The 24,106-nt window shown below is 32.1% G+C and overlaps 1 protein-coding gene across 1 annotated transcript in view; it reads right to left on the bottom strand.

Moving 5' to 3' along the window:
* The window catches only part of LOC149781060 (growth/differentiation factor 8-like), a 54,884-nt gene extending 31,429 nt beyond the window's left edge, over nucleotides 1-23,455 (bottom strand). Inside the window, exon 1 of the mRNA XM_089938198.1 lies at nucleotides 23,231-23,455. The gene's annotated coding sequence lies outside the window, so the exon portion shown is untranslated. The remainder of the gene's footprint in view (nucleotides 1-23,230) is intronic.
* Nucleotides 23,456-24,106: the final 651 nt, after the last annotated feature.

The raw sequence follows: 24,106 nt of genomic DNA, 5'->3' as shown, positions 1-24,106 counted from the left end.
TTATCCTGTATGAAGCATGCCTAATTAATAAGGTTGATAAGTAATAAAGTTTCATAGAAGATCTTTGAAGTCTTCACTAATTATTCCTTGACTTTCTTTATTTTATGGAAACATATATTGACAGTGCTTGCTTTTAAGAAACTGTGCTGGTGAAGGTCAAGTATTTCGTCACAAGACAAAGATGGATTGAGCATTTACCAAAATAAATAAGAACAGCAAATTGCCGAGATAGGAATATTGCTTTGTATCCAAATATTATTTTCTAATTTTGTTCTAAGTTGTGAAGTAGATAATTATCAGCTTTAAAGGATCTACGACTGGCAAAGGAAAAGTGTTATATTTATCTGAATAAAGGTTGTCAAAACTTATTGTCCTCGACATTATTATGATTTCATCGATCTTTTAATATATGGAAGTGAGCGTTCATTAATACAATGAAATATATTGGGTTTAATATAAATAATACTGCTTCGGATTGCCTTCGTCAGTCTTCAAGATAACTATGCTAAGGTTGATTGGTACTGTAAATTAGGATCAATAGTGCACTGTAAAATGTTGAGGAAACTGACTCTGGCAACATCTAATGGCTACGCAAATAGGCATTTGGATGACCTCGTCATTGATGGTGTTTTATGCCTTCTTTGTGGCCAAGTATGTGCCATCAGGAGCGCTCAGGTACCAACCTTCAGACATACCTAAGATTGGTGGAATTTTTCAACCGGTAACTGGGTCACCCGTAATTGGATATTTTAAGAATGGTGTACATGTCTATGGCCGAGTGTTATACTTAGATGCTTATTACATGGATGGTTCAAGAAATTTTATTAAACCATTTTGAATCGATGAACAGTAAGTTATGTAGTTTAGCGAAACGTAAGCCACTGGCCAACTCATTAAAAATCGGCTGAAAACGACCTAGTTTTCTTTTTGGCTCCTGCTTAAACGTTATTATCACATTCTTTCGTCTGCTTTATGTACAAGAATTCATAAGGATATACGTGTTTAAATATTAATCAACGCACGTCTTTCAAGGCAGTGAGAGTTTTACTGGTATCCAGATCGCCAGCGTTCAGTTTTAAAAGATTGATTCCATCTGGCAAGCAAAACCTGTTGGCAGATACCTTAAAAACATTATAAATAATTTTATTTGCTTTTTACTCTTTCAAAGATATGTAGATAATGCAAAAGCTTTCGCTTAAAGCAGAACAGATTTTATTTTCTGTAAAAGTGAAAAGATTGTAACTGACATTGGTACTGAAATAGTTTACCAAACAAGACAGTTACTGTGTTTTTATTTCAAATGTGTTACGTAATGGCGATCGCAAGTTTACCCTTAGAAATTTTGACAGACTTTTACTAAAAGCAGATCTGACTATTATACGATATATATATATATATATATATATATATATATATATATATATATATATATATATATATATATATATATATATATATATATGCATTTAATTTCTTAGAATGATTAGTACATCTAAACGTTCCGTCCTTAAAATTTGTTTAAAGCGAAAATAAGTTTGGCTTCCACTAGCTCTCTCACGTTCACTGTAGATTAGACTCGGCCGTTAAATAAAAGTAGTCCGTCAAGGATATGTCACGCGAGATAGTAATACATCGTGTATTCTCTTCGTCTTCGTACATCATTCCTGTGTCTTGGAAATCATGGTATCCCAGAATATATCTTGGCATATCGATATGCATCGAGTCAGATTCCAATCAAGCCACTGGATTCTATTGCTATTGCGAAATATGCTATGTTAATTTTGTTATACTGAAAATTAGTATGTACGTAAGCTATTTCACTTTCTGCTCTAATAAAGAATAATGTCAGAAACTATATAAGTCATTTTAACCTAGAAACCTCGAGTGAGTTAAACTGATAAATTCTCTTGAAAATATAAAAACAATGTATTTCGAAAATTAAAAAAGTTACATTCTGTTGTGGTTGTAATTTTCAGTGAATTATCGTTAATGTCTCACGTCGTATAATTTCAGTTCTAAAAGACAGATTTAGTTTTTGGATTAATTCGTGAAAAAGTATTGTACCAACAACGGTTGTCGCCGAAGAAACCTTTATGTTCATTTTCTTCTAAGGTTAAATTTTACCGTAAATTTGCACACCCAAATAACCGGCAAAGAGTAATAAATTGTTCTCCATTTCTTTTCTTCGGTTAATATTACTCAGTTGTCTCTGGAATTTGACTGTTCCTATTCCGGTGATTATTTAAATGGATTTTATTCGTAATTAATGAAAACATTGATTGGTTTATATTGCAATTTACGAATTGATAACTAGCCAGTCTTTTAGGAGAAATTTCTCAGGAAAAGTGGACAGTGTTGACCAAAGTGTTGATGCATTTATATTATCGTTACAGACTCGTTAATCTTCGTGTACTTCGTGACGTAACTGTTTTTCGTGTATGCTTGGTTACTAAAAGATGTTTGTGATTTGGATTTTTAACGTAGCTTTAACAATTTTTGAGTCATATCGCTACGATGTCTTCAGTGTGGCAATTTATAGTGATGTCAAGCACTTGGGCATCATGCCGCAGACATGTAGCAGACCAGTCACATTATCATGACACCAGGCCGACCAGTCCTAACACTAACCTCTTAATGCTGAACGCCAAGAGAGGCAGCTGTTAGTACTATTTTTGTAAGTCTTTGGTATGACTCGACCGGGGATCGAACCCACGACCTCCCGCATCCGAGGCGGACGCTCTAACCACTAGGCCCCCGGAGCGGTCCTACTAAAAGATGTATTATGTAAAACATGTAATATGTAAACAATGAATGGGAAAGTTTTAACTCTTATATGATCACTGCTAGAAATGCTTCTCACGTTTGACTCCGCGTAGTTTTACGGACATTCTTTGAATTTACTACGGTTACCTTGTGCCATGCTAATTAAATAATACCAATTTTCAAAGCGTAAATGGAATTAATGACTTTGATGTTTGATTTACTATTTAAATGTCACTATATTCTCTAGATGATAATACTTCCCATGAATCATAAAAAAATTCACATGATCATCATTCCTTCTCCCACCAGCATGGGTTACCGTTTGCATAATAGAGGCATTGTACAATTACAGAATGCAATAATTCATATTCTCTACGTACATAAGTGCTCCCACTCTATATGTGGGGGAGTTTTTTTATTATGCAAGATGACTGTTAAACGTTACATAATGGACAACTGTCGGCAGATAAAAAGGAAATAGCATGTGACAGGAATCTGACAGATACACCGTCATGATTGCCATACATAACATTTGTGCTAGCTATGGGAAAAACGATGCTTTCGTGGTCATTTGAGATGAAAAATGGTAACTTGCCACTTTTTGTAAAACGTGTCAAACGCTTTTGTCAATGCAATAATATTCTCTTCTAAAAGGGTAAATTAGCTTTCTTCTGCTACCAACACGTGGATGCGAAACAAACAGATATAACTAACTTCGTAATTGCAATAACCGTACATGCGATGTAAATGTCAATCTTAAAGGTAATAACTGACAGAGCTTAGTACTATCATCCAAAAATGTGATAGACTGTATTAATCATAAATGGAACAAATATTCCAGAACTTTATTCATTTGACGGGTTAATACATGTTCAACAAAAGGAAAATTCCTTCACTGTAATTTAGAGAAATATAAACACATTATGGTGTAAACCTACGAAAAAAGTCTATCTTTCGAAAAACTACATGCAAAATAAACAGTACATACTATATGCTTTATTTCCTTGTAATACTTACCTAACCTTTCATTTACCCAAGAGATAAGACCACTCAAACTGTATCGCCTGTGTTACTTAGAATCTGCTCGTAAGTTCAACTGCGCAGCAAGGCATGTACGTTGTGGATAACTTATGGTGAAAGTCGTGTAAGTCGTGTAAGTGGTGTAAGTCGTGTAAGTGGTGTAAGTCGTGTCGTGTAAGTGGTGTAAGTCGTGTAAGTGGTGTAAGTGGTGGCTGGATGCTTTGTTGTTTATTTTTACTTATGTTGATATAAGTAGTGTAATTAACTCCGACTCTATCTGCTACTGGATTACTTAATTGGTATTCATCTAATACCGGATTACTTAATTGGTATTCATCTAATACTGGATTACTTAATTGGTATTCATCTAATACTGGATTACTTAATTGGTATTCATCTAATACTGGATTACTTAATTGGTATTCATCTAATACTGGATTATTTAATTGGTATTCATCTAATACTGGATTATTTAATTGGTATTCATCTAATACTGGATTATTTAATTGGTATTCATCTAATACTGGATTATTTAATCGGTATTCATCTAATACTGGATTACTTAATTGATATTCATCTAATACTGGATTATTTAATTGGTATTCATATAATACTGGATTAATTAATTGGTATTCATTTAATACTGGATTACTTAGTATTCATCTAATACTGGATTACTTAATTGGTATTCATCTAATACTGGATTACTTAATTGGTATTCATCTAATACTGGATTACTTAATTGGTATTCATCTAATACTGGATTATTTAATTGGTATTCATCTAATACTGGATTATTTAATCGGTATACTGGATTACTTAATTGATATTCATCTAATACTAGATTATTTAATTGGTATTCATCTAATACTGGATTACTTAGTTAGTATTCATTTAATACTGGATTACTTAGTTGGTATTCATCTAATACTGGATTACTTAATTGGTATTCATCTAGTACTGGATTACTTAATTGGTATTCATCTAATACTGGATTACTTAATTGGTATTCATCTAATACTGGAATAATTAATTGGTATTCATCTAATACTGGATTACTTAATTGGTATTCATCTAATACTGGATTACTTAATTGGTATTCATTTAATACTGGATTACGTAGTTGGTATCCATATAATACTGGATTACTTAATTGGTATTCATATAATACTGGATTACTTAATTGGTATTCATTTAATACTGGATTACTTAGTTGGTATTCATATAATACTGGATTACTTAATTGGTATTCATATAATACTGGATTACTTAATTGGTATTCATTTAATACTGGATTACTTAGTTGGTATTCATATAATACTGGATTACTTAATTGGTATTCATATAATACTGGATTACTTAATTGGTATTCATTTAATACTGGATTACTTAGTTGGTATTCATATAATACTGGATTACTTAATTGGTATTCATTTAATACTGGATTACTTAGTTCGTATTCATATAATACTGGATTACTTAATTGGTATTCATATAATACTGGATTACTTAATTGGTATTCATTTAATACTGGATTACTTAGTTGGTATTCATATAATACTGGATTACTTAATTGGTATTCATTTAATACTGGATTACTTAGTTGGTATTCATATAATACTGGATTACTTAATTGGTATTCATTTAATACTGGATTACTTAGTTGGTATTCATATAATACTGGATTACTTAATTGGTATTCATATAATACTGGATTACTTAATTGGTATTCATTTAATACTGGATTACTTAGTTGGTATTCATCTAATACTGGATTACTTAATTGGTATTCATCTAATACTGGATTACTTAATTGGTATTCATCTAATACTGGAATAATTAATTGGTATTCATCTAATACTGGATTATTTAATTGGTATTCATCTAATACTGGATTACTTAATTGGTATTCATTTAATACTGGATTACTTAGTTGGTATTCATATAATACTGGATTATTTAATTGGTATTCATCTAATACTGGATTACTTAATTGGTATTCATTTAATACTGGATTATTTAATTGGTATTCATCTAATACTGGATTACTTAATTGGTATTCATTTAATACTGGATTACTTAGTTGGTATTCATATAATACTGGATTACTTAGTTGGTATTCATATAATACTGGATTACTTAATTGGTATTCATATAATACTGGATTACTTAATTGGTATTCATCTAATACTGGATTACTTAATTGGTATTCATCTAATACTGGAATAATTAATTGGTATTCATCTAATACTGGATTATTTAATTGGTATTCATCTAATACTGGATTACTTAATTGGTATTCATTTAATACTGGATTACTTAGTTGGTATTCATATAATACTGGATTACTTAATTGGTATTCATATAATACTGGATTACTTAATTGGTATTCATTTAATACTGGATTACTTAGTTGGTATTCATATAATACTGGATTACTTAATTGGTATTCATTTAATACTGGATTACTTAGTTCGTATTCATATAATACTGGATTACTTAATTGGTATTCATATAATACTGGATTACTTAATTGGTATTCATTTAATACTGGATTACTTAGTTGGTATTCATATAATACTGGATTACTTAATTGGTATTCATTTAATACTGGATTACTTAGTTGGTATTCATATAATACTGGATTACTTAATTGGTATTCATATAATACTGGATTACTTAATTGGTATTCATTTAATACTGGATTACTTAGTTGGTATTCATCTAATACTGGATTACTTAATTGGTATTCATCTAATACTGGATTACTTAATTGGTATTCATCTAATACTGGAATAATTAATTGGTATTCATCTAATACTGGATTATTTAATTGGTATTCATCTAATACTGGATTACTTAATTGGTATTCATTTAATACTGGATTACTTAGTTGGTATTCATATAATACTGGATTATTTAATTGGTATTCATCTAATACTGGATTACTTAATTGGTATTCATTTAATACTGGATTATTTAATTGGTATTCATCTAATACTGGATTACTTAATTGGTATTCATTTAATACTGGATTACTTAGTTGGTATTCATATAATACTGGATTACTTAGTTGGTATTCATATAATACTGGATTACTTAATTGGTATTCATATAATACTGGATTACTTAATTGGTATTCATCTAATACTGGATTACTTAATTGGTATTCATCTAATACTGGAATAATTAATTGGTATTCATCTAATACTGGATTATTTAATTGGTATTCATCTAATACTGGATTACTTAATTGGTATTCATTTAATACTGGATTACTTAGTTGGTATTCATATAATACTGGATTATTTAATTGGTATTCATCTAATACTGGATTACTTAATTGGTATTCATATAATACTGGATTACTTAATTGGTATTCATATAATACTGGATTACTTAATTGGTATTCATTTAATACTGGATTACTTAATTGGTATTCATCTAATACTGGATTACTTAATTGGTATTCATCTAATACTGGATTACTTAATTGGTATTCATCTAATACTGGATTACTTAATTGGTATTCATCTAATACTGGATTACTTAATTGGTATTCATTTAATACTGGATTACTTAATTGGTATTCATCTAATACTGGATTACTTAATTGGTATTCATTTAATACTGGATTACTTAATTGGTATTCATCTAATACTGGATTACTTAATTGGTATTCATTTAATACTGGATTACTTAATTGGTATTCATCTAATACTGGATTACTTAATTGGTATTCATTTAATACTGGATTACTTAATTGGTATTCATCTAATACTGGATTACTTAATTGGTATTCATCTAATACTGGATTACTTAATTGGTATTCATCTAATACTGGATTACTTAATTGGTATTCATCTAATACTGGATTACTTAATTGGTATTCATCTAATACTGGATTACTTAATTGGTATTCATCTAATACTGGATTACTTAATTGGTATTCATCTAATACTGGATTACTTAATTGGTATTCATCTAATACTGGATTACTTAATTGGTATTCATATAATACTGGATTACTTAGTTGGTATTCATCTAATACTGGATTACTTCATTGGTATTCATCTAATACTGGATTACTTAGTTGGTATTCATCTAATACTGGATTATTTCATTGGTATTAGTCCTGTTCCTTATATAAGTTCAAGAATAACGAAGCATGTCAAGTCATGTGTTGGATAAATATAAAGTTTTCATATCAGATTCACGTTCAGTCGCTAACGTAATGAGCAGACGATATTGCCTTTAAATGAGTGAATAACGGATATGTTTCATTCAGTGGTAAAATGTTTGGTATTTTCACGAATGGCGAAGCAAAAATTCTTAAGTTTTTAACCCATAAGACTAAATATATCCTTTATTCACTCGTAACAGCAGTATTTTCTTTTTATGTTACGCTCAAACTTATTGACTAGTTTGATGTCAGTGCCGTATCAAAGATATCGAAACAGCAGATTTCTAACTGGATAGCAGCGGTTTACCATGTATGTTCTGTTCTGTTTTGTGATTATTCGCACAGAAAAAAAAAGTAACATAATTCTCCTTCCCAGTTCGATGTAAAATACCACATTCATAAAAATAATAATGGTCTCCGCCTTGTTGGATTTGAACTCTAATTGTCTTTCTAATGTAAAGTCTAAGAATAGCTTCGAATTTCTTGGTTATATTGTTATCATTGTCTGTTGACAGCCAATGAAAATTTGTTTCACTCCAGTAATGTATCAAGATTTTCTCTCTCAGTAATCTACTTCAACATAATTTTTTTTCTTTTCCATACAATTTTAAGGGAGACAACAACAAAAAAAAGAAGAAAAAAGGACGATTCTTGCATAAAATTATAGACCTAGTTCAGACATCCAAAATATTGGCATATGTGGGTCTTCTGTCGCAATAATTTTTTCGTAAAGCTATAGCCCTATTTCATACACCCAAAATATTGGCATATGTGGGTCTTCTGTCGCAATAATTCTTTCGTAAAGCTATAGCCCTATTTCATACACCCAAAATATTGGCATATGTGGGTCTTCTGTCGCAATAATTCTTTCGTAAAGCTATAGCCCTATTTCATACACCCAAAATATTGGCATATGTGGGTCTTCTGTCGCAATAATTCTTTCGTAAAGCTATAGCCCTATTTCATACACCCAAAATATTGGCATATGTGGGTCTTCTGTCGCAATAATTCTTTCGTAAAGCTATAGCCCTATTTCATACACCCAAAATATTGGCATATGTGGGTCTTCTGTCGCAATAATTTTTTCGTAAAGCTATAGCCCTATTTCAGACATCCAAAATATTGGCATATGTGGGTCTTCTGTCGCAATAATTCTTTCGTAAAGATATAGCCCTATTTCATACGCCCAAAATATTGGCATCTGTGGGTCTGCTGTCGCAATAATTCTTTCGTAAAGCTATAGCCCTATTTCAGACATCCAAAATATTGGCATATGTGGGTCTTCTGTCGCAATAATTCTTTCGTAAAGATGTAGCCCTATTTCATACACCCAAAATATTGGCATATATGGGTCTTCTGTCGCAAAAAATTCTTTCGTAAAGCTATAGCCATATTTCAGAACAATTTATTTGCAAATCCAGTCCTATATGAAAGCTGTTTATTTAAAAAGAATACATATGACGGTATCTAAGCTAATTTGTACGAATACATATTATTATTTTTGCTTTCTCACTCTTATCAATCGTTACCACAAAATCAAGGAACGATTAAATTATAGTGACTATATTTTGTTCCACAGAGTGTTTCAGTTTTTAGATCTGATACAACAGTCATGATGTATTGCTACAAATAGGATATTCTGTATAAAAGATTGCGTGTTTTATCAAGTTGCCAAGAAAACAATAAATATATCCCCATCCTGAACTATTATATATATATATATATATATATATATATATGTGTGTGTGTGTGTGTGTGTGTGTGTGTATCGTACAATCAATCTATAAACAATAGATTTAACGTGTATATTAACTAATTTATACTAGGGGACTGGAATCTCTATCTAACCCATCAAATGTCAACCATTTTCAATGTAGACGAGATTCACGGTGCACTGTTAATCTGCAGGTGGATTTGTCGAGGAGTTTATCTAATGTACATATTTTCCAAACCACACTACACCAATATTTCATCGTGAACATAATAAATAAATACATCATTTTTTTTTTTTGCAATCTGTGGGAAAGTGTATTCGCATAGTATATTTTGGATTCTAAAGCAAAAGTTTCGAAAATGTGAGCTAGAAGATGAATTATAACTTTTCATTGAAAATTTACAGCATGGCTTTCTGTAAATCATTTTACATAATTTGCATACAAGAAATGTGGCCTGCATACACTTTGCATTGCAAAAATGCATTCATATCATTTGTATGTCAATAATTTATTTCAATACCTATAAACAATTGAAAATAATGTTATTAAAAGTTGAAAATTTAGATCATTTAATTGACATCAGTTTGCAGCATACAATTACCCAAACAAAATGTTAATATGGATGGAAGAGATAAAAATAACCGGCTGTTTTTTTTTTTTGTACTTATAGCGATACATTTTAATTTAAAATGGGGAATATTAGTTGCTTTCCAGCATAACATTCTTACGGCCGACTTTGACTTTTCACCTAGATAAGAACAGTTAGGATTGTAGGATGAAGAGAAATTCGTCCATGTTGTTTCGTTAATCTTACTGTACAATCAAGCACAGGCACGTGTGATATCTAGAAGATTGTTGGAGTTTTCTATCCAGGTGTTATATCACTGTTAATTGTGTGAATAATAATAATAATAATAATAATAATAATAATAATAATAATAATGATGATGATGATGATGATGATGATCATCATCATCATCATCATAACGATGACGACGATCATGATGATGAGAAAATGAGAAGAACGGAATGAAAATGTTGAAACCTTGATTCCCAAAGGAATATCTCTTTACAGACAAGTTGATTATTTTTAGACGAATTTTTTTTTTTGTAACATGAAACGTCATCATAGAAATTGTCTTCATAGTGATTTTAGCTTGCAGAAGACCGCCATAGTTAAAAATATTCTGTACCAAAGTTCATTACCTCTGCTTTTATAAAAAATGTTTTGTGTCCATAACTATTCAGAATTTTTTTATATCTTATACTACATTTTCCAGATTCGATTCATGTTGTGATCGTTTATAAAGGCCCGGTGATCGTTTATAAAGGCCCGGTGATAGTTTTTAAAGGCCCGGTGATCGTTTATAAAGACCAGGTGATAGTTTATAAAGGCCCGGTGATCGTTTATAAAGGCCAAGTGATAGTTTATAAAGGTCCGTTGATCGTTTATAAAGGCTAGGTGATCGTTTATAAAGGCCCGGTGATTGTTTATAAAGGCCCAGTGATAGTTTATAAAGGCCCGGTGATCGTTCATAAAGGCCAGGTGATAGTTTATAAAGGCCCGGTGATCATTTATAAAGGCTAGGTGATCGTTTATAAAGGCCCGGTGATTGTTTATAAAGGCCCAGTGATAGTTTATAAAGGCCCGGTGATCGTTCATAAAGGCCAGGTGATAGTTTATAAAGGCCCGGTGATCATTTATAAATGCCCGGGCCATACATGCTTTCAAGATTAGAGATGATATATTACCCATTATTATAAAAATAGGAATGGGTTCTATTTGCAGGAAAGAATTCAAATTTTCATTCAACAGAAAATCAAACATTTGCGACATAAGCCATTAAAATTCACATTGACAGAACTCCCTTTCTGCGCAATCGGTAAACTATGCTTTTCGTGCCAGGCCGGCTAGTACTCGGTCACTTAGTCCGGCCGGCTTGTACTCGGTCACTTAGTCCGGCCGGCTTGTACTCGGTCACTTAGTCCGGCCGGCTTGTACTCGGTCACTTAAAAGCTGTACATCATATTTTATAGGGTTCAGCAACTCGTGAAGGTTTGAAATCGAGTAGACAGCAAGAACGGACATGTAAAGAAGGCTGTTCGTGCTTAGTGTGTGCTTCAACGGTCATATGGAAAAGAAGGCCGTTCATGCCTAGTGTTTGACTGAACGGTCATATAGAAAACGTCATTCATGCATAGTGTTTGACTGAACGGCCATATAAAAAAGAAGACTGCTCGTGGTTAGTGATTGACTGAATGGCTATATCGAAAAGAATGCCATTCGAACCTAGCGTTTGACTAAACGGCCAGATCGACAAGAAGGCCGCTCATGTTAAGCATGCTTAATGTTTGCTCTGTTTTCAGGATTTGTGATTTCACGCATCATGTAAAATGGGAAATTCGATTCTCATAATTACAAATAATTTCAACAATAATAAATGAATAAATAAGTAAAACAATGCTGTATTGTATTGCAAAAGCGCACAAGAAGGACGCATGAATATAGAATACTTCCTTTCTAATGTTATGTCCTAACGATTTCAAGTTAAATGTCAAATGATGTGATTTTTTAGACATTTAAGTATTTGTTCAGAGTTTTCACTATATTGAAAAGAGCTTCAGGTGTTGTGATTAATTTGAAAAGTGCTTAAATTTGTGGTCGGCTTCAAAATGTATTGAAATGAGGCATGAAAAGTTCCCGAATTTCTAAAAACAAACGTATTTTAGTGGAAAACATTAATCTACTGATTTACATCTTAATAACGAAAGAAAAGATCCGTTAAAAAAAATTGAAACTAAATCATCCTGAAATGTTAATTCAGAGTCGGGTGGCTTACGTACCCATTAAGACTTCCGGCTGGATTGCTACGTGCTCACTAGTACTGAGCCTCGTAATGGGATTCAATAGCACCACATGACGTAAATGACTGGATGCTGAGTTGACTGCGCCGCTGAGGCAGACAAAATGTCAGTCAAATGCTTCCCGATGGGATTAATATTTTTCAAAACGAACTGCCATAAACACTATAAACGCTGTATATTATCAATGTGACGTGTTTCTTTAAATATTTTTAGTCTAGGTTAGCCTTGTGTTATACTGACGGTAGGAACGCTAATATCGACTTACGTACCAATCATATTAATTAAAATTAAAAGTTTCAAAATTTGACATTTCAGACCCAGTTGCGTATGCAATCGTTCAAAACAGCAGCAAAATGCTTGTAAATAGAATATTATTTTTAATAAATTACCAACCTCAAGTGCAGAATAGCCCCGATGTGGCTATTCTGCTGAAACTGTATATGCATGAGACCTTAGCTCAGAAGTCTCCACCAAGAGTGTTATGTACATTTAATTTTTATTGTGTGCTTACCTTTTGTTCATGGTTGTAAGTTCTACATAACATGTTTCGTGGCTAACTTTTGTTCATGATTGTAAGTTGTAAACAACGTGTTTACGCAGCAAGAGTTTATGGTCAGTCTTGTATACAGTTAGACTAGACGTTTCCGTTTGGAAATCTTCACATTCTGTTACATTATATGTCCAATGAAAATATGAATAAATAGACGTTTCCGTTTGGAAATCTTCACATTCTGTTACATTATATGTCCAATGAAAATATGAATAAATAGACGTTTCTGTTTGGAAATCTTCACATTCTGTTACATTATATGTCCAATGAAAATATGAATAAACAGACGTTTCCGTTTGGAAATCTTCACATTCTGTTACATTATATGTCCAATGAAAATATGAATAAAAAGGGATTTGATAAATAAATAATTCATTCCTGTTTGAGATCAGTCTCTGGGAATAGAGTTGTGTTGTTGAAGTCAAATTCGAGAGGAATAATATTTTTAATATTTATTGAAATTACCAAAGTGCTCATTCACTTTTGGATTTATGCACAATACTTTTTTATTGTGAATTCAAGCAAAGACATTCTGGATTGAATAATCGTGTTGCACTAAGACATTCAAGACTTATAATTCACTTGGAACATTTTGTATTTTGGACTTTTGTTAGGAAATTTAGGATTATTTGGAATTTAATTCCTAATGCTGTGTCTCTTGAATTATCACTTTCTATTGTAGATACGTAATTTCCTTGTTGATTTTACTTAAAATGTTTGATTTCACTTTCTTTCTATCACATAATCTAAGATCTAGAGTTGTAAGAAAAACTACAGTAACATCAGCTAGATCAGTACATAAGAAAGAGCATGGAGGTCTCAATGGAAATGTGAAAATCATACAGAAATGAAATATTAACAGCGGAGTGAATCGAGAAAATATTTAGCTTAAGCGTGAAAGGTTATTAAGTACTGGTAAATAAGCATGGACATGCGCATACAAGTTTCCGCGTGGGGAGGACAATCCCATTCTACCCCTATTAAAATAGCGTTAAACTCACGAAAACAACACCTTAATTATGTGGACACTATATAATGCAATCAGCATTCTTTCCAAGTATATACACAATTTTAGTGTTTGAAAATTTACTTTTTGTCTTTGAAAAGTGCTTGAGTTTCCAGATGAAATCTGTGCATCAACCATGTTAATGCAGAGACATTTATATAAAAAAATGTATTTATGTTCATACGAGTAGCGTCAGTATGAGATCTCTTGTATTGCCTGCAACCTCTAGTACTTTAAGAATTCACGTTATTGGCTGTACCCATCAACATGGCCGTTGATGAATCGATCATAGGCGGATAAACTATCTTCAGAAACCTTTTCTCAAATTATTCCTTTTATACTCTGGCTTGATATGATTGTTTGTTACCAAATCATTGTTTACTGTGCAGCTCGAAATCGACATGACGTCACTTCCTGTCAGTGTATCTTAACCCTATGTGTTCTGGGAGAGCAAAAGCAACATCGGCTCGATTACAATTTTCTCTGTTTGAATAATTTGTAAATAAAAATTATATAATTTTGTTATTGGCAATTGCATTAAAGTTACGAAAAATTATAAAAGTCAAGAAGTATATAACATCTTGGAAAATCATTGGCGATTTTTCAACCGACGTCAAACAGCTTTGCAGGTTTTCTGCGTGGAAATCAATGTGTGATATAAAAAAAAGGTGCCAAAATGAAGAAATTCACTAACAAACGATCACTGTTCTTGGTGCATCTAATCTTTAAGATGTGCAGTTCACGAATTCGATTGCAAATTTGTTAATAATGTGTTGTTCCCAACATTATTGCAAGTAATAAAACTCTATTTGGGGATAGATATGTCATTTAGAAAATTCACGCCAAACTCTACATTCTATAAATGGATTGGTTATTTTGATCAATATCGCCCTAGAATACGGGAAGATATATATTTTTCCAACAGAAAAATAGTCTGACATTTCACCATTGATAATACTTCATCTAAAGTTGCTGAATATATCCATTCGAGAAATTAATTCCGTAGTGTGTACCTTGCAAAACAGAATGAATTTTTCACTAGTTTGTGTTATTTTTAAGTATATCATACTTTGTAAGCTTTTTTATACTTATTTTCGTCGGCCTAATTAAACTAATCGGCTTGATTGTATATGAATGTAAAGAAGGCAAAAAATATCCGTCTGTGTTATTAATTTAATCAAAATTATCAAATAAAATTGTAAGCATATCTTTCCAGGACTAACAACATTCTTCAAAATGTATATTCCTTTCCGTGATTTATCGGCTATTTGGACCTAACTCTGCAGAAATAATGTCTGATATCGTAAAAAATACAAATCAAAAAGGGTAGAAAATTCTAATTAATGTGACATATTTTTGTCAACAGACTGCTTTTATTACTCATAAATATGGCATACACAGTTTCCGTTTTCAAAGAACAATCCTATATTGTCCGACAGTTTAAATGCATTTTATTGCAAAAAAATAAAAAGCGGTGGGTACAGACAAAAGTTGTAACAGCTTAAAACGCACTCTTTCTGAAAGAAATTTAAATTTCAGAAGAATTAACAACATAACATCATACAACACAATTAGTAATCTGTGGCGCTCTCAAAACAATTCATACTTTTTTCATCGTCCTACTTATTCAGATCAAAGGGCGAAGACTGAAAACTGTTATCTTTGTTTCAATTAGTAATCTAAAACGATAATCACGCTTGCAATCCAGCTGGTACGAAAGCAATATTCTTGCATGTCCCAACATGAACATTACTCGGCACTTCCAATAATACAAGTTACTCCAAATTTTGGATATCCAATATAAAATGTACCAATGCAACGCTCTGATTAGTCAGAATATTTTCGAGTAAGATTTATACCTGACTAATGTTTTATAACGGTGGGAATAGACACATCTCCCCCACCCCTTCTCTCTCTCTCTCTCTCTCTCTCTCTCTCTTTAGTGAAAATTGTGAATTGATTTGATTGAGAGAAAAATGTGGTCTAATATAATGATGTGTGTAAACGAGAAATAGAATATTCATTCAATATTTATTTTATTTTCTATGTGTTTTGCCACCCAAATTGCGCTTTTCAAGTTCGTTGCCCTGATTACTTACATTTATATCTACCTAACATTTCTAATATTTTTGAAAAATGATAATGGCGATAATCAATGTTTTGTTCTTTAGGTTATTTCCATTTCACATATTTCCATGACTGATATATTTAGATTGTACTTTGTCACCTCTGCTTTTAAATACATTTTAGGAACAGGGGATTTTCAAACGGTGCTTTAGTCACCATTTGGTTTGATTAAGTATTCTTAGGGCAAGGTAATTCTATGAAGCAAGCAGAGTAGAATACCAGGACACACCACGATAACTAATCCAAGCTTGTCCTATGGGGAAGTCGAACCTGGGGACTTTTGATCACGAGTCCAACATCTTAACTACTACGGCGTTATGCTTGTTTATTGCTGAATTTACACCTATATTCATTGTTGCATCGGATTCCCGACTATCGAGAATGATCTTCGTGTTCAGACAAACGATCCAATGCCACAAATAGTTTGTATTGTTCACCAACAACAATTCCCAACTGCAATATCGTAACGCTTTATTTCTCTCCCGCAAATGTCTTTTAAATGACATTCTTCTCTTTCGACCAGCATGCCTAATATCTCAACTAAGCACCATAACTTCGTGACAGACTTCTACGCTTAATGATATGTTGGTGTGAAGTTTTAAAAATAAAATAAAATGCTATTTTGAGCAAGGAGATGGCTGATAATTTAAAATTAACCTCCATTCACATTAATGAAGACAATATCTGATCGGAAAATGATTCGAAACGTCATCGGACAAAGATAGCATGACTTGAGATACACACTGTTGATGTTGACTTGAACTTGTTGATTTGAACATGCGATAACCGATTCGAGGCATTGTTCATTTTGTAAAGGACAGGCGTGTAATTCATGAGTTAAAATTATTCCCATGGACCATGTTGTCTATGTTTTAATCTCAGATGTACATCCTTCTTGTCCTTATCTATTTTTAACAAACCGTAATAATTGACTGTGGAAAACATATTTTGTTAAAGCCATTTATTTCTTCAACCGAAAAGTTCTTGTCTTAATTCTTGCAAAAGTCTCCGGGTTAATATTGTATTTTTGTTGCTGTCATGATGGCATAAAATATTTCAAGCTAAACCAAGATGGGTGATTATTTTATAAAATGTTTACAGTAGATCATCAGCTTATACACAGACCTGTATATTTGTCTTGTCCATTCAAACTAATGTGAAATTCATTCCTTTTCCTGAATATAAAATTTAACGTTTATGCGAAGAGGAAAAAAATCAGTTTTCGTCGGTACTTAAATCTATGGTTCGGAGAATACGTCCTTATATTTCCACAGAAGGTCATAGATCATTTGGATTTTTAAATTACTGGTTTGTAAAATGTCGCGAAATCTGGTGCCCGTTAAAAAAGGGAATGTACAGAGAGTGATAGCAAGATATCAAATTTTCACTGTTTTATAAGTTTTCTAGGATATCCAATATTGACCCTTCGAACTGTGAAATTTATGATCCTCATACCTATCGAAATGTGCACAAATAAAACAAACATTCGTTTGAAATCCAGCGCTTCTAATACTATTACAAAACAATTCCTAAATAATATAATCATTTTTAAAAGGGAAATCAAACTATTTAATCGCATTATGTCCAATCTACGCATCTGAGAGTTTATCAAAGTAAATGGCTTTTTGGAATTCGAAATGGCTTTGTGGAAATGACGGGCAGACACCAAACAACAAGCAATCGTACAAGTCAATGTACGCAAAAACACAGACAAGTGGAAGGGAGTCAATGGACAAAGGAGAGGAGTACTGATTCGAATAATGCATTCTACCATAATTTTGTCATTTCAGATTTAGAGTCTTAATGACCTAATACCATAAACCCAGATTATAATATTCGCTTTCATCAGAAACGACGTTAGCATTGTTCAAACATTTACAAACAATACGTTTACCATCTCCAATATGGACGCCATATTCAGTCTAGTCTTCTCCCCAGTTAGATCCCCACACAGACAAGGCTCCCGTTATCCATGAAACGATATCTACTCCTGTGTCTTTTATTTGCTTTTCTTATCTTCCTTTTTTGTTTTCTCTTTCTTTCTTTCTGTCTTTTTGTGCAAATTATACTTCTTGACCATTTGACCTAACCTTGACAGAGGGGGAGCTAAACTATCTAAGTATGTCATCTCCTGTTTTATATCTGGATTTTGTCTGTACAGGATGATGTATAGTGTGCCAGAGTACCTGATATTTTTACGTGTATGAGATTAAAGACAGATATATGTGTGCAGGTTTGTGTGTATTAGGGCTTAAAGGCACGTTAGTACAACACTGGCTACACGCTTCCGATTTGTGTGTAGAAATACAGAAATACATGAATTTAATGGCTCAGTATTCCCTACTTTTCACTAGTATAATCAGAAGAGGAATATACTGAAGAATTATATATATATATATATATATATATATATATATATATATATATATATATATATATATATATATATATATATATATATATATATATATATATATATATATATATGTGTGTGTGTGTGTGTGTGTGTGTGTGTGTTAAAGAATATTTCTTATTTACAAGTAATACAATCTTTTCCTTGACCAACGTATAAAACTATTACGGCAAAATAATGTAAAGTTCCGATTCTGAAATCGGTTGATGTCATAACTGTACAGGTTTCGAACCTACTAAAACTATATTAAATGTGCACTTACAATTTTGAGAGAAGAATATTTATTTGTGGAGTAAGTTTTCCTAAAAAAAAAAACTACAATTGAAGCCATTAAAACCGAATTTTCTAACAGCAAAGAGCTAACCGGATTTAACTGCTATGTGATTATGTGTTGAATAAATAGGAAATGTTACGAACTATTTTTCACGGTGGTGTTCATTTAAAACTAGCGGTTATAAAATGCAGTGTTGTAATGACGAAAACTTATTATATCAAGTGTTAGTTCCATAGCAACTATTTTGTCTACTGTTAGTTCAATAGCAACTATTTTGTCAACTCTTTGATCAATGGCAACTATTTTGTCAACTGTTTGATCAATGTCAACTATTCTGTCGGCTGTTAATTCGACAGCAACTATTTTGTCTACTGTTAGTTCAATAGCAACTATTTTGTCAACTGTTTGATCAATGGCAACTATGCTGTCGACTCTTAGCTCAATAGCAACTATTTTGTCAACCGTTAGCTCAATAGCAACTATTTTGTCAACTCTTTGATCAATGGTAACTATTTTGTCAACTGTTTGATCAATGTCAACTATTCTGTCGGCTGTTAATTCGACAGCAACTATTTTGTCTACTGTTAGTTCAATAGCAACTATTTTGTCAACTGTTTGATCAATGGCAACTATGCTGTCGACTCTTAGCTCAATAGCAACTATTTTGTCAACCGTTAGCTCAATAGCAACTATTTTGTCAACTCTTTGATCAATGGCAACTATTTTGTCAACTGTTTGATCAATGTCAACTATTCTGTCGGCTGTTAATTCGACAGCAACTATTTTGTCTACTGTTAGTTCAATAGCAACTATTCTGTCGACTGTTAGCTCAATAGCAACTATTCTGTCGACTGTTAGCTCAATAGCAACTATTTGTGTTCAAGATGAAACCAACGAGGGAGTGTACGCTTGATGAAACCAACGAGGGAGTGTACGCTTGATGAAACCAACGAGGAAGCGTACGCTTGATGAAACCAACGAGCCAGTTTATGTTTGTTGAAACCAACGAGCCAGCAGTGTACAGTTTACATTAGATAAGTTCTTGTGGATGAACACCACTTGTCTTCAAACTGGTTTACTGCGGTGAAATCATATGAACTTTTCAGCTCTAAATTTAAACAATGGCGATGTAATGGATGTTGCTATGATAAAATGATTTTTTGATATGTCCAAACCTGAGTAGTTTTCCCATAAATTAGACGAAGAGTATGGTTTATCATCAATTAACACTGGATTGGGAGTACATTATTGGTATAGTAATGAAGTGATAGTACATTATTGGCATAGTACTGTACTGAGGGTACATTATTGGCATAGTACTGGACTGAGAATACATAATTGGCATACTGCTGGATTGAGAGTATTTTATTACCATAGTCTTAGATTGAGAGTACATCACTGATATAAGACTGATTTTGAGAGTAGATTATTGGTAAGTACTGGATTGAGAGTACATAATTGGCATAATACTGGACTGAGAGTAGATTATTGGCATAGTACTGGATTGAGAGTAGATTATTGGCATAGTACTGGATTGAGAGTAGATTATTGGCATAGTACTGGATTGAGAGTAGATTATTGGCATAATACGTGATTGAGAGTAGATTATTTGCATAGTGCTGGATTGAGAGTAGATTATTAGCATAGTACTGGATTAGAGTTGATTATTGGCATAGTACTGGATTGAGAGTACATTATTGGTATAATATACACATTTATCGTATTTTATTTGTCATTGCTTCTAACATAAACGAAATGAAACCAAACTAGTATTTAACATTTGCTGAATAAAATGGGAGTTAGTATTTAACATTTGCTGATTAAAATGCGAGTTAGTATTTAACATTTGCTGATTAAAATGCGAGTTAGTATTTAACATTTGCTGATTAAAATGCCAGTTACTATTTAACATTTGCTGATAAAAATACGAGTTAGTATTTAACATTTGCTGATTAAAATACGAGTTAGTATTTAACATTTGCTGATAAAAATGGAAGTTAGTATTTAACATTTGCTGATTAAAATGCGAGTTAATATTTAACATTTGCTGAAGACTTCCCCACGAGCCTCAAATAGACTGAGATTACGCATAAAGTTATAACTATCACTGAATCAATTTTAAACAAAACACTTTGATATTGTTTCTATGGGGATTTACGTAAATAGTTGAAAAACTAGGCAAAAATTCTGAGGAAAGGAAAACTTTTACATTTTTAAAAAATGTGACACATAGTTTCATATTATTTCTCGGAAGTTTTATTCCAATAGTCGAAGATTGGACAAACATTAAAAAGAAAACAACCGCGTTTCAGAGCAGGTAAAACAAATAATGTTATTATGAATAATTTCGTTTCGTGCCAATACACTTTCTATCAACAATCGCTTGGCCAACTTCTTCCACCATATAACTAGACACTGTTGGATAATCTAAAATTTTCAACAATGATGACCACTGTCCTGTTAAAACTGACCGGAAGTCTGCCCTGTGAATTTTACAGACGGGTTAAGTACTGCGCAGTGAGATACGTTGCACCAAATGTGACTGAATCAAACCGTGTGACTGATGAAAACGAATTTCTGACAATTTTCATCATGAATTTGATCGAATAATTTCATTACAAGAAAATGTGTGCCATTGATTTGCAAAAGTCCAAAGCCACGACATCGCTCTTAATCTTGGTACAAACCAATGAGATCATTTTTACAAATCTTGATACAAACAGATGAGATTATTTTTACAAATCTTGATACAAACAGACGAGATTATCTTTACAAATCTTGATACAAACAGACGAGATCATCATTAAAACCACGAAACTTGATGATAACAACGCTAAGAAAAGAAATAAATGTTTATGTTTCCACACTTTCGTGGTAATGGTAATGCCGGTTTTAAATAGGAAACTATCATTAGCTTACTCATAGTAACTTTATCTGAAAATGTTTGGATTTTTTTGTTGTTTTTTTAAGTCGTTTTTTGCTCTGTATAGCAATATAATAAAACAAAACAAGAAGCCAAAAAGCGATGGACGAGACCAAAAGTTGTCCCATATCATTGTGCACATGAATTTACTGGCCAACTTTTTTTAAGATCGATAATATTTTAACCGCTTCTATTTAACATGAGGCATTCAGGGAGGAAGTATTTACCAATATTGAAATTTCCATTACAATCAAGCATTCATTCAATCGGCGCTTTACTTTCATTCCCAAATATTACATATGGCTTTAGGATACCCTTATGTTTTGAAGCTTAACATATCAGAAAGAATAATGCCATATAGATTTCACATCAACAATGTATGTGCAAGTCCAGCATTTACTTGGATATGCCTTCTCTACTTGATATAAAAACAATCGGTACAGTTAGGAAACCGACTTTGAAAAAAAATTGAAGCACTTGCTAATTGTAGCATACGTACGTCGAACGAATCGCAAAAACATGAGAAGAAACAATCATATAAACATTATCAATTATTGGGACTTTCAGTTACATCGCTTTTTATTTATATAAAAAAGGGAACAAGAACTGAGTTTTTATAGTGGCTGAGACAGTACCATAAAGCTCTCTAGCTCTCTCTCTCTCTCTCTCTCTCTCTCTCTCTCTCTCTCTCTCTCTCTCTATATATATATATATATATATATATATATATATATATATATATATATATATATATGGGAGTGGGGTTTATTTTATCGTTCTTATCAAGTATTATGTTTTAATTAAAGAATAAGCACATCTTCTGGGATTGGCTAGAATATATAGTTTTAGTTCTGTTTGGCATTCCTTCAAATATAGCGTCATAAATGATGGTAAACTCTAAGAAATATCTAGATATTTGTTTTATGGAGTTACGTTTCCATGAATACATTGTTTTAACCCGGTATATGTTATTAAAGGTGGTAGGTGGAACAAAGTATTGATTCGGAATATAATTGGTTGGTTCTTCCATTTGGCAGGAGTAGAGTGAAACTAGGCGCTTGAAGATTATAGAATAATGTTATTGCACAAGTTCAAAAACCTTTCTAGCACTTCTGCAAAAGAAAAGTTATTTTTTCCTATTAGAAAGTCGAAATTATAAATTTTGGTCGTAATTTTCCCTATGTATGAATGGCAGAATTTTTTTGGAATAATTAGGTTGTTCTTAAATGTCGACTATTTTTTTAATTAAAATTTAATGTTTGAAAACACTTACATGAAAGTAAATAGGTTATGATAGGTTCAAGGCCACGAAACGAAAGTATATCTTCACCCAATCAATTTTTTTCTGTTTACATATTCTTAGTGAAATGTGAGAAAAATATAATTCTTACCTCAGTGTCTACTTGTGTGACTCCTCAAACAGTTTGAAGCCAATAAAGAAATAATATCGCGAACGTTCCAGATTAACGAGTTTGCATATAAAGTAAGCACTGTATTAATACTAATTTTATGCAATGCGTTCAAGTGGCAGAACAGAATAATACGTCGTGCCGGTTTAAGTAAATCAGAGGGTCCAAGAACGTGTCGTGCTGAAAATATGCTGAATGGAGTCTCTTTCATCATTTGATAATATACCTGTAGGATCATAAACCGTAGCATATGACCGACGTGGATTCTTAATATACATTTATTCAACACTGACAGTGGCAGGCGCCTGACAAATATGGCTTCATTAATTTCCCCTCATTTATTGTGTATATTAATTACATTTTTACTATGACACTGTATTATCAACATGGATAATGTCCCACCTAAATTCATGAAAATGGCATGGTCGGGGTTGCATTTTTTTTTATAAAATACACACCGGGTTAACGTTTCTTTTTAAGTATTGAATTTTTTAAAAAAATTTTTGTAGTATTTAGTCCTCCGTCATCTCACGTGATCGTTGTATTTCGTTAATAATTACGTTACATATAGAGCTTTGATTACTTTATTATTATTAATGTTATCACAGCTTTAATGGTCTCTCTCTTTTTATAGAATTTGATTTTTAGCGTGACACAGGATAGCCTTTCCCTTCTTTTCTTCTTAATTCTGAAGAAAAACAAATCTGATTTCCTGATTCTAAAATGTATCCGTATATTCATTCGGGTTAAACTAATGTATCCGTATATTCATTCGGGTTAAACTATTGTTTCCGTATATTCATTCGGGTAGAACTATTGTATCCGTATATTCATTCGGGTTAAACTATTGTATCCGTA

The sequence above is a fragment of the Sinohyriopsis cumingii genome, chromosome 16 (genome assembly GCF_028554795.1).
Source record: "Sinohyriopsis cumingii isolate HCF-2022 chromosome 16, ASM2855479v2, whole genome shotgun sequence".
NCBI classification, from domain to species: Eukaryota; Metazoa; Mollusca; class Bivalvia; order Unionida; family Unionidae; genus Sinohyriopsis; species Sinohyriopsis cumingii.
This window is presented reverse-complemented; position numbering and strand designations above follow the sequence as displayed.